General features: G+C 45.8%; 1 pseudogene; it reads right to left on the reverse strand.

The window, feature by feature from the left end:
- Positions 1–1,482: 1,482 nt before the first annotated feature.
- Positions 1,483–3,394, reverse strand: LOC136535379 (BURP domain-containing protein 14-like; annotated as a pseudogene).
- Between the last annotated feature and the right edge of the window lie 9,726 nt (positions 3,395–13,120).

Raw genomic sequence — 13,120 nt, forward strand, 5'->3', positions numbered from 1 at the left:
CAACAAATTTCATCTATTAAGTGCACAGCTTATTGAGCAAATACAAAAACTAAACACTTATTGCAGGCCACCCCATGCATAAACCATAATTGCATATGCATACTGAGCCCGTACCTGGGCAGTCCGTGCTTGGCGTGGCGAGAGCGACTTGCCGACCCAGGTGTCGCGCTTCGTCAGGAACTAAGCTGCATAAACGGAACAAAATTGAGCTGTGTGTCATTGCATCAGGGAAAGAGGAAGAAAATAAACCTGGATTTCCAAGCACACTGATGTTGGTATACATACGGACATGATTTCTGTACTACTAACTAGTTGCTAGCACTTGGTGCTCATCACACAGGCAACTGTAATGTGGTTTTGATGAATTTACGCAACATTTCAGCAAGAGAGAAAAAGGAAGAGGTAATCAAAATTAGAACTGTAACCAATTTATATGGCACTTATAACCGCATTTATATTGTTTTCAACAGATTCATATGGCACTTATAAACCAACCAATTTACTGTACAAAATAAGGGTAAGAACCCAATCACTTGAAATTTAGAAAATAAGGGTGTACTATCACTATTTCTGTACAAAAGTCCAAGGAAAAACTCTATCCACCTGTGAACTAATATCAGACACATAAGTCACAAGCTCACAGCTAAACATGATTCAAGCACTGCGAACAATTAGCATGCACAACTTAAGAATGAAATCTACATCCTTTCTAATGCCAATGGGAAAACAAGTGATGGATAAAACTTAATCACCAGTAATCTCCACAGGAACACCTCCTTTTCACAAAATGGTGGAACCTGGAATTGTTTCTAAAGATAGCATCCCTGCTTTCCACCTTAAAAATGAACCTCAGTGCTGAATGGAAGTCTAGACAGATCAGCCAGCATGCTTATCTAGGCAATAGCCACAGCAATCCTTTCACTCTAATAGTACAGAAGCCTCTCCTTTGCACTATTACACTAAAGCAAGAGTGATGAACATTGAATGCTACAAATTATAAATTACTTGTGTAGAAATTGCATAAGAGGAGTAGAGGACACAAAAGGAAATTCAAAATAGGAAGTAAATCATGCTGCTAATAGAACAGAAATCCAACACAAGGACTATCATCAAATGTAGTATATCGATGGAACAAATGTGACTCAGAGATGTCCTAACTCGAGCTTAGTAGGGTCATGGGGATAAACATGAACTTATACATGAATATAGATGGTATATGAGAATATAAAGCCTAAAGATTGGACCAATTTTCCTCTCTGAAAATCTGTATACCACATGCATTTTAGATCTGAACATTATTGATGGGAAAAGAAATTATCAGTGACTTCAGATGCTTGCTGCTCAGTGGTCAGTGCTTCCAGTTGCAGATATGGTTGACGAAGCATGCAGTGTAACTATGGTAAGATGGAATCTTCACAAATAATCTTAACGGCTGTTGTTAATGGGGAAAAATAAGATGAGAGGCCTCAGGTCAATTTAGCACTAAATCAGATTGAAAACGGAATTTGTAACCTGCAGGAACTGAAGCGCACAAGAGTGGTACTCACTATCTGCTGCTGGAGGTGGCAGTGGCAGTGGCGGTGGCCTGCACCTGCTTGCTTGTGGCAGCGACCGGAGTGACGCGCCGTCGGCAGCTCTCCGCCTTCCCCGCTTGTGATTTAGGTCCTCCGCCGTCGGCAACCCCGTGCCCCCGTCACCACCATCGGCAGCCCCGTCACCACCGTCGGCACGGGCGGGGAGGGCTGGCGGCGCGCCGGCACGGTCGGGGAGAGCCGGTGGCGCGCCAGCATGGGCGGGGAGCTGGGGAGAGGCCACCCGCGCGGCACAGGCGTGAGGGCGGGCACGCGGCGCAGGCGTGAGGGCGGGCGCCGGCAACGCGCTGGTGCCGCGGGTGTCCGTGTCGGTCGGGACTCGGGAGCAGAGGTCGATTTGGGGAGTAAAATGAGTGGATTTAGGGTTTCGGGGGACTATATGGTGGGCTGGACGGCGGGAATCGCGTTCTGGGCCTTTTGGCGCGCAATTTAGGCGGGGAGGCCGAATTGAGCTGAAAATTTTGACCGGCATGGGATTTTTTTCGGGACCCACCGAAACATACAAAATTTCGGGTTTTTCGGCGAAATTTCGCCGAAATTGTTTTCCTTGGTACTGCGTGAAGCCGATGCGGTGGTTGGGGTTGGAGCCCTGGCCGTACCCCTTGAACGCCACGCTCTCAGGGTTGGTCGACTTGCCGTAGCTGTCGAAGTCGGCGGCCGCACCATTGGCGTTGTTCGCGTACGACGTGAAGCTGTCATAGCCGACGTTGGCTTCGTCCCTGTACGCCATGAACTCGTCGACGCCCGCGTTGCTGCCGGAGGCGTAGCTCCGGAACGTGTTCCGGAGCGCGTTCCCGTCGAGGCCGTAGGAAGCGAACGTGTCGTTGAAGCCGTTGGCCTTCTCGCCGTAGTTGATGAAGCCGGACGCGACGGTGTTAGAGTTGTTCCCGTAGGTCTTGAAGGACTCGCCTGTGCCGTTCGCGGTCTTGCCGTAGCCAGTGAAGCTCTGCACGCCGGAGTTGGCGTCCTGCGAGTAGGCCGTGAACTCGTGCGTACGGCCGTTGCCCGTGTTGTCGTAGCGTAGGTAGCGAAGGTCACCGCCACCGTGTTGGTCTGTCCAGCGTACCTGGCGAACTCCCCGGCGCCGCCGGTGGCTCCGGTGGTGTAGGAGTTGTTCCGCTGGAGGTGCCGACGTTTCCCCCCTCCTCGTAGTTGGCGAAGGAGTCGTTCCGTCCCAGCGAGCCCTTGCCGTACTGCTTGAACGAGTCAACGGGTCCGCTCTTCCCGCTGGAGTAGACCGCGAACTGGTCAGAGCCGCCGCCGCCACTGTTGCCGTAGCTGCTGAAGTTCCCGTTCTCGTAGTTCTTGAACGGCGCGGCGGAGGAGGAGGCCGCCACGCTGCCGGCGGCACCGTCCACGGACGAGGACGACGCCGCCGACCAGGACGCCGCGGGGGTGGACGGGCAGAGCAGGGACGCCGCGGCGCAGAAGTCGCGGATGCGGGAGGCGAGCTTGCCCGCGGAGGCCAGCGTAGAGAACGTGGCGGCGTCCGGCGCCGAGAGCGGCGACAGCTTGGCGAAGAGGAAGGCCGGGTGCGGGCGGTTGCCGCGCACCTTCCGGTTCCAGTACAGGATGAACGCCGCCTTCGCCGTGAACGGGTTCACGGGCAGCGACCACGCCGGTATGATCCGTGGTAGGCCTCGCGGTAGCGGCGGCGGCACCGGAGGAGGCGGCGACGGGGAGGCGGCGTTTGACGACGCAGAAGGTGGTGATGGCAGTGGGAATGCGCGTGTTAGAGGACAGAGTAGGAGCAGCAGAATGGAGATGGTGAGGAGGAGATGAGCGCTGCGAGCGGACGGCATGGTTGCAAGGTGTTGCCAGGGGTTTGGAAGCGAGGAGCTGCGATGTAGAGGGAGATTTATAGGGGTGATGAGTTCGGAGGGAGGGCGAAGGGGCGTGATGTGTGAAACAGGTGAGCGAGTTTGGGGTGTGGTAGTGTTGGAATTCGTACCGGCTCACTGATGCCATGCGCTGGACGGAGTTGGAGGAGCCAGAGATTCTCAGAGGAGATGTTGTTGTCCTGTTTCAGTCAACTGTGAGTCCGGGAGTTCCATTTCACGTTTGGGCATTGTTTTTGTTTCGATAGAGTTTGCATCTTGCATGCATGGTGAATATATGAACCATCCTGCTGTTAACACTAACTGTCCTACTAGTACGCCACACTTGATGGAGTAGCAGGAGGCATATTTGATGCAGCAGTGAGCGTACAATGTATTCACGTAGGAGTACATCAAGAGTGCGGCATGCTATGCAGCACGGATACGGATACGCGTATCTATATCGGGAGGATACGGATGCACGGATACGACAATTTTCTAAAAAAATCCGATACGCGGATATGTTTTACTATTTTCAAATTAAAAAGATAATAATACATATTAAAACTAATAATAATAAAACATTGTAGTATACTTAACTACTTAAGTTCTATTATTCGTTTTACTATTAATAAATGGCATCCAGGCTCGCATCAACTCCCTATTTTCTCATTTGTTTCACTCATCCACATTCCACAACATCAAGCTGCAGAGTAGATCGAGAACCGAAAAAGGAGACGTCATCTACTCATATTTGGAGACGCCAGACGCCATCCACTGCATACAAAAGAAAATCAACAAGAAATTAAGAAATGCAAAAACAGAGTAGATGGAGAACGGACAGAGGAAGAGGAAGTGCGGACCAAAGAAATCAAGCAACAATAAGTCATGAACTGCATAAATATAGTAGGATCGAGAACAGGGAAGGGGATGAACTCACGGGAGGTCGCTGGACGCCTGGATCCATGTCGCGGGGACAGACGTTGCCGGCGGTCCAGCGAGCAGGGGCGGAGGCTCTTCGCGGGCAGCCGGTGAGCAAGGACGAGGCATCAACACGCGTGTTTGCTGGAGGCGGCGCGAAGTGCAGGGGGCGTCGGGGGCTGGTGTTGGGGACAGAGGAAGGGAGTGCGTGAGTGTTTGTTGGGCTAGGCCGTATCGAATGGGTGGGCAGTATCGGCCGACGTACTCAATATTCACGAAATTAATAAAAAATCAGACTACTCTTATGATATGTATCCATCACGTATCGAACGCGTATCTGTATCCGATACGGGATACGGCACCTTTCCTGGCGTATCCGTGTTACATAGGTGGCATGCTCTATCAGCTCTGCATTGCAGATATGACAAAGGAAATACCCATAAGCTGTCAGCTCTGCATTGCAGAACGTTTCAGGCTTCAAGAGTGTGGCATGCACTCGAATATCATTGGCCTTGTTAGCGCTCATGGTTTGAGTGGTGTTTCTGTAGATAGCACGTTAGCACCAATGCGATGCGACATAATTAGTTTACAAGTTTTCTTGAAAATCTCTTGAATGCATGCATATTTTACAGAATGCAGTGCTACTTGTACTTGTACATATAAGCTAGTAGGTCGTTAGTTTTCAACACATCTCCCTTTATTCTTTCTGTTTGCATACCAAACATTCCAGAAAAAAACTATTCATAAATCGATCATGCATAGTATTCGCTAATAAGGAATTCTGTCTGATTCAAACTCGTCAGCCGGGTTGTTCTGCAAAAATTGACACCTGCCAAATGGTGGCGATGGGCCTTTGACCTAGCTTACTATCAAATCTTTGTGCACCAAAGACTGCGCACAACAATTAACATATGTTTGAATCCTTAGAATTGAATTCATTTTAATAATCATAACTTAGACATATATTAATTAAGCTAATATGGTTGTATACGGATTATATTTATATATATTATTGTTAGCTATACGAGAGAAATACTTATGTGTTACATTTTTATTGTAGGGGAGCGAGTTCAAGAGCGTGTTATAAGTTGTAAAGTAGAAACATAGAATAATGATCTATATAATCAATTTACATCTCTCACCATATAAATTTGAGATAGGCTTATATGTAAACTTTGGAAAGTGGTGGAATGTCAAATTCCAACATAAATAGCCTAATTTATTAAGTAGATTTTAATTCCTCCAAATGAAAGGATCCAAACAGCCCCTAAAAATTATTATTATTGAAAATTATATAGTATAATATAATGGAATACAAATACATTTTGTTATTTTATTTGTCAAGACATAGGTGCCCTATTTTGTTTCACTCCAGTGCCATAAAATTCTAGGTACGGGCCTGAAACAACTCTAACCCAATATATCTCACAATATATCTTAACAATGACCCTTCCACCCTAAGCCTCAAAACTATTGGTCCCTAAAACCAGTATGATCTTTATATTACTAAAACAAGCAAAAAAAAAAAAACCCCGAGGGTTTTGATTAGTTTCACATGCCTTTGCTAGAAATGTACTGTCCATCTACAGTCAGCCAGTCCAATATCCGAAGCCGCAAGCTACGTGAAGGCCGCCTTTGGTAGAATCAAGCCTCAAGCCTATGCAAGTCCAATAATAAAACCAAAGTGTTTGACTATTAGCTAAGTTATTATTTATCTATAAAAAAAATATTATTATTTTTATCCATCTCTGCCTTCTACTTTTAAATATTTCTTATATTCACTTAGGCTGTGTTTGGCATAGCTCAGGGGCTCCGGCTCCTCCGCGAAGTCACTGTAGCAGTAATGTAGCACGGAGCCGTTTTGGATTTCTAGGCAGAAAATGAACTGAGAAGAGGAGGAGCCGGTGGAACCACGATTTCGAGCTTCTCCGGCTCGACGAGGCAGTGTGGCACTGGGGGCGCAAGCGCATCCTGGTGAGGTGGGGCACAACGGTGCTAGGGCACGGCGTGGGCGTGGACGTGGACGGTGCGGGCGCGGCAGCGCAGGCACGCTGGTGAGGTGGGCAGCGGCGACGCTGGAGCACGGCGTGGGCGTGGTGGCGCACGGCGGCGCGGGGAGAGGCATGGGCACGACACGAACAGCGCAGGCATGGACGACGCGGTGGTCGCTGGCGCAGGAAGACGCGGCGAGCGGCGGTGGCGTACGGGCGCTGGAGCAGGGCGGCGTGGGTAGGAGGGGGTTAGGTCATGGCACGTACGACGGTTATAAAGGGTCCCCCGATGGAACAGATAAGGAAACAGAGAAGAATCCGGATGCCACACGATTTCTACGGACCGGACGCTCCGGTGGCAACAACAGGACGCTGCCACCCAGAGTCCGGTCGATTCCAGAGAGGTCCAAAACCCCTGAAATCGCAACCGGATGCGTCCGGTGAACCCCGACCGGACGCAGCTAGAGTCCGGTGCAACCTATCTGCTTCGTCTTCGATCGACCGGACGCTGAACCACCATCTGATCGGACGCTAAACAGCAGAGTCCGGTCACTCCATCGTAGTAGGTTCACCTCCTATGAACTGACCCGACGCTAGACTTTAGAGCCCGGTGCAGCGTCTGGTCACTCTTTTTCTAGCAAATCTTCAAAGTCCTTTGTGCTGCCTGTTCCCAATCAAGTCTCAACTTCAATAGGATCCAAATAAACACCAATTGGGACTGATGTGAGTGACCTCTCTCAAACCCTAAAATTTTTCAAAATATTTTACCTTAGGCTATAATTATTTTTAGGAAAATAGGCAAGAAGAGGGCAATTGAAGATAAACGACAAAGCACCATTCATGCATATGCAATGCAATACTTGAAAGTAAATCTAGTTGCTTGTCAAGTTTGATCCAAGGTTAAGCTTCTTCACATGCTTTACGGCGGTTATCTTAACCATGTTAGACAAGCGCTAGGGCATTACCATAAAGAAAACATGTTGTATATTATAATGCAATGCAAAGGACAACACAAGCTCATTTTTTAGTGAAGTTACTAAAATCAAGCACATTGAGCTCATTCCGCAATCGACAAAAAGTCACCTCGTCTAGCGGTTTAGTGAAGATATCCGCCAATTGATCCTCGGTCCTTACACCTTCTAATAAAATATCATTCTTTGCAACATGATCTCTAAGAAAGTGATGATGGATATCTATGTGCTTGGTGCGAGAGTGTTGAACCGGATTATTTGCATGTTCTACTGCACTTTCATTGTCGCATAAAAGAGGTACTTTTTCTAGAACTACTCCATAGTCTAGCAAAGTTTGTTTCATATAAAGAATTTGTGCACAACAAGCACCCATGGCAATGTATTCTACTTCGGTGGTGGACAAAGCCACACTATTTTGTTTCTTGAAGGACCAAGACACAAGTGATCTACCAAGCAAATGGCACCCTCCGGATGTGCTTTTTCTATCAACTTTGCAACCGGCATAATTCAAATTAGAATAGCTGACTAATTCAAATATAGCTCCTTTGGGATACCAAAGGCCAATGCTTGGTGTGTGCTTAAGATACCTAAGGATTCTTTTAACGGCAATCAAATGAGTTTCCTTAGGATTAGCTTGAAATCTAGCACACATACACACACTAAACATGATGTCGGGCCTAGATGCGGTTAAATATAACAAGCTACCAATCATAGAGCGGTAGAGAGTTTGATCAACCATGTTACCTCCCTTATCTAGGTCAAGATGTCCATTAGTTGGCATTGGTGTCTTGATCGGCTTACATTCATCCATTTTGAATCTTTTGAGAAGATCCTTAGTATACTTTTCTTGAGAGATGAAAATCCCTTCTCTCATTTGGTTGACTTGAAAACCAAGAAAGAATGTAAGCTCTCCAATCATTGACATCTCGAACTCTTTCGACATCAATTTACCAAACTCTTTGCAAGAATCTTCATTTGATGATCCAAAGATAATATCATCAACATACACTTGACAAATGAAGATATATCCATCAAGCTTCTTGGTGAACAGTGTGGTGTCGACCTTCCCAATGGTGAAGCCCTTCTCAATGAGGAAGTCCCAAAGGCGCTCATACCAAGCTCTTGGGGCTTGCTTAAGCCCATATAACGCATTGGACAACCTATAAACATGATTAGGATATCTAGGGTCTTCAAACCCAGGAGGTTGATCAACATAGACTAGTTCATTAATAAGGCCATTTAAAAATGCACTTTCACATCCATTTGATATAGTTTCATTTCATGATGCGATGCATATGCAAGGAGGATACGAATGGCTTCTAGTCTTGCAACCGGTGCAAAGGTCTCTCCAAAATCCAAACCTTCAACTTGAGAGAACCCCTTTGTAACTAGTCTTGCCTTGTTCCTCACAACAATGCCTTGATCATCTTGCTTGTTGCGGAACACCTACTTTGTTCCAATGACTCTTGCACCTTTTGGTCGCTCTTCAAGAGTTCAAACTTCATTGCGGGTGAAGTTGTTCAACTCTTCATGCATGGCATTGATCCAATCCGGATCTTGAAGAGCTTCTTCTATCTTGGTAGGCTCAAAACAAGAGACAAAAGGGTGATGTTCAATAAATGAAGCAAGTTTTTGTGAGTGAGTCATTACTCCCTTTGATAGGACTCCCTATGATGAGATCTTGTGGATGAGCTTGAAGTAGAGGTGAATTTATTCTATCAACCACTTGAGGGGGAGGTTGTGGAGCATCAACATCTTGTGATTGTACCACCATTTGCTCATGGGAGACATGAGTATCTTCATTTTCTACTCTCCCTATCTTTTTCACCATCTTGTGGCACACTTGATGAAGAAGGAAGATTGATCACTTGTACATCATCTTCATCATCATTAGGCTTGATGTCTCCAACCAGAATGTTCTTCATAGCCTCCCTCAATGGTTCATCACCTATATCATTAAGATTCTCATGTGCTCCTTGGGAGCCGTTAGATTCATCAAATTCCACATCATATGTTTCTTCAACCAAGCCGGTGGCATAATTAAATACTCTATATGCTTTGGACTTTGATGAGTAACTAACAAGAAAACCAATATCACAACATCTTTGGAACTTCCCTAGGTGTTGCCGCTTCTTGTAGATGTAGCATTTGCAACCAAACACCCTAAAGAAGGAGACCTCCGACTTCTTCTCATTGAGTAACTCATAAGATGTCTTGCCAAGAAACTTTTGAAGGAATAGGTGGTTGGATGCATAGCATGCTGTATTGATAGCTTTTGCCCATAGAGCTTTGGGAGTGTTGTACTCATCAAGCATTGTTCTTGCAAGAGTGATTAATGTCCGGTTCTTTCTCTCAACCACACCATTTTGTTATGGAGTATATGTTGTGGAGACCTCATGCTTGATCCCAACTTCATCACAATAGGCTTCTATGTTTGTGTTGTCAAATTCTTTGCCGTTGTCACTTCTAATCTTCTTGAGCTTCACTTCAAATTTATTTTGTGCTCTCTTGGCAAACTTCTTGAAGCAAGATGCAACTTTGGATTTGTCATGAAGGAAGAATACCCATGTATATCTTGAATAGTCATCAACAATCACAAGACAATAAAGATTTCCTCCCAAACTCTTGTATGTTGTTGGTCCAAATAAGTCCATGTGAAGGAGTTCTAGCACTCTTGTGGTTGACATGAAAGCTTTTGTTGGTTGAGTATTTGTAACTTGCTTGCCGGCTTGACATGCACTACAAAGCTTGTCCTTCTCAAACTTCACATCCTTCAACCCTCTCACCAAATCATTCTTCATTAGCTTCTTTAGTGAGCTCATCCCAACATGAGCAAAGTCTTCTATGCCATAGCCACTCAAGTGTTGTTTTAGTGAATAGGCAAGTCTTCAAATTAGCATCTTCCGAGGTGAAGTCCACTAGATATAGGTTGTTGTATCTAAATCCTTTGAATATCACTTGATCATCATCCTTCTTAGATACAACAACTTTCTTCTCGGTGAACAAGCATTGGAAGCCAAGATCACACAATTGTCCAATGGATAGCAAGTTGAAGCTCAATGAAGCAACATATAGCACATTTGAAATTGAATGATCATTTGATATTGCCACTTTGCCCAATCCTTTAACCTTGCCCTTTGAATTATCTCCAAATGTGATTCTTTCTTGTCCATCTACTTCTTCATCTAATGAGGTGAACATACGAGGATCACCGGTCATATGTTGTGTGCAACCACTATCAATAACCCAATGACTTCTATCGGTCTTGTAGTTCACCTTGCGATCACCCTTGGCCATAAGGCATAGGTGTGTAGAGGATGATGGCGGTGGTGGCGGTGAAGATGATGAAGAGTCAATAACAATGGCGGCCACCTTCTCATTGTCACTATCATCATCGGATGAGCCACTAGATGAATCAATGTCCAGTGAGCCAATCACCGACGATGTATGCCTTTCCAGTTTTCTTCTTCTTGTGGAAGTCCTTCTTGCCATCTCTCTTCTTGTATGGCTTCTTTTCTTCTTCTCATCATCTTCTTCATTGCTTGAGTCATCTTTCTTGCCCTTGTACTTGTTCTTGAACTTGTCTTTCTTGGGCTTGGTGCATTGGTGTGCTAGATGACCAAGTTCTCCATAATTGTAGCAATCCATCTCAGAGATTGGCTTCCTTCTAGAGCTAGTGAAGAACTTCTTCTTCTTGCCATCAAACTTGATGCCACTCTTGTTGAGCTTCTTTAGCATCTTGGCAGGTTCTTCTCACCATGAGAGCAAGACTTGCATCATCAATTTCATCATCACTTGAGCTCTCATACTCAAGCCTTGCTTTGCCCTTCTCTTGGCTAGCTTTGAATGCTAAGTCTTTTTCTTTCTTCTTAGTAGAGGATGAGCCATCTTGTGGTGTGATGTGCATGTACATCTCATGAGCATTGATCTTTCCCAAGATTTGTGTTGGTGTAGCGGTGGAAAGATCACCTTGATGAAGCACGGTCACAATATGCCCATATTTATCAATGGGGAGGACACTCATGATTTTTCTTACAACATCGGATGGTTGCATTTGAGTGAGTCCAAGTCCATTGACTTCCTCTACAAGAACATTCAAACGTGAGTACATCTCATTAGCACATTCTTTAGGAAGCTTCTCAAAAGAGTTAAGCTTTTTCATGACAAGATGATAGCAGTTCCTCACGCTCACTCTTTGTTCCCTCATGGAGCGCACAAACGTCCAACCATAGTGCATGGGCGTCCTTATGGTTCCTCACCTGGTTAAACACATCTTTGCAAAGGCCTCTAAAGATGGTGTTTCGAGCCTTTGCATTCCATTTCTTGTAATTCACCTCATTGCCTTGTAGGTGTGTAGCATCCCGAGGTTTTGGGAAGCCTTGTGAGGCAGCTCTAAGTATTCCAACGTCTAGAGCTTCTAAATACGCCTCTATGTGGATTTTCCAATAAGGAAAATCATCCCCTCAAAGATAGGAGGAGGTCCATCCCCGTGAAACATCTTTCTCTAGGCGGTTAAGCCTATATACATGAGCATGAGGCTCTGATACCAATTGAAAGGATCAAGATGCCCAAGAAGGGGGGTGAATTGGGCTAATTCTAAATTTCTTTGCAATAATTAAGTACTATGGTTAGCCCAATTAACCCCTTGTGCCTAGAAAGTGTTTTTATTGATCTACCGCACAAAAGTTTAGCAATCTATATTCCAATCCTACTCTAGCATGGCAATTCTATAAATATAAATGACAAGAATTGAATTGCTCAAAAGTAAATGCTCAAAGTAAAGAGAGGAGGAGGAACGCAGCGATGTTTTGCCGAGGTATTAGAGAGTCGCCACTCTCCACTAGTCCTCGTTGGAGCACCCGCACAAGGGTGTAGCTCCCCCTTGATTCGTGCAAGGATCAAGCGCTCTCTACTGGGTTGATTCTTTGACACTCCGTCGCGGTGAATCACCCACAACCGCTCACGACTTGAGTTGGATCATCCACAAGCTCCACCGGATGATCACCAATCTCCCAATCACCACCAAGCCGTCTAGGTGATGGTGATCACCAAGAGTAACAAGCACGAACTCTCACTTGACCACGACAAGCCTAATGAGAAGCGTGAATGCACACTTTGCTACTCTTGCTTTCACTAATAAGGGCTCTCTTTGAGATTCTCAAATCTCAATCACCTCACTAGGACCTTACTCTTCTTAGCATTCTCAAAGGTGTTTATCAGCTGTTGGAATGAGCAAAAGTACCCCACACACAAATGGAGGAAGTATTTATAACCATGGCTAAAAAATGAACCGTTATGTGCCTCTATGGGGTGACCGGACGCTTCTGGTCATGTTGATCGGACACTTCGGTCAGTTCTCCCCGATCTCCAGTGTTTAAGTTGTGATCGAACGCTGGACAATGTCCGGTCAGCATTGACCTAGACGTGTTCGGTCATGATTTTCCCTCTCTAGAACCTTACTAGAGTCGACCAGATGCTGGGACCCAGCATCTGGTCACTTCACCTCTCAGTGTCTGGTCGCACCAGACGATTTCACCTTGATCAAATGAACTAACTAGACTCTACGCCAGTGTTCGATCACTTCCGGAACCAGCATCCGGTCAGCATTTGACCCTCCATTCACTTTCAACTCTCGATCATACATGAATGAAGTTTGCTCCAATGGATCTAAGGGATTTTTAGAAGCTACCTAGTGCTAGATTTAGCAAGTGTGCACCACACCTAACTCACTAGACTCACCTAGGTCAAGCTACCCGTCCATACCCCCCTTAATAGTACGGCCAAAGGAAAAACAAAGCCCTAAACTACTCTAAGTGTCTCCTCAACAC

This window comes from Miscanthus floridulus, unplaced genomic scaffold, assembly GCF_019320115.1.
Source record: "Miscanthus floridulus cultivar M001 unplaced genomic scaffold, ASM1932011v1 os_2733_1_2, whole genome shotgun sequence".
Lineage (NCBI taxonomy): Eukaryota > Viridiplantae > Streptophyta > Magnoliopsida > Poales > Poaceae > Miscanthus > Miscanthus floridulus.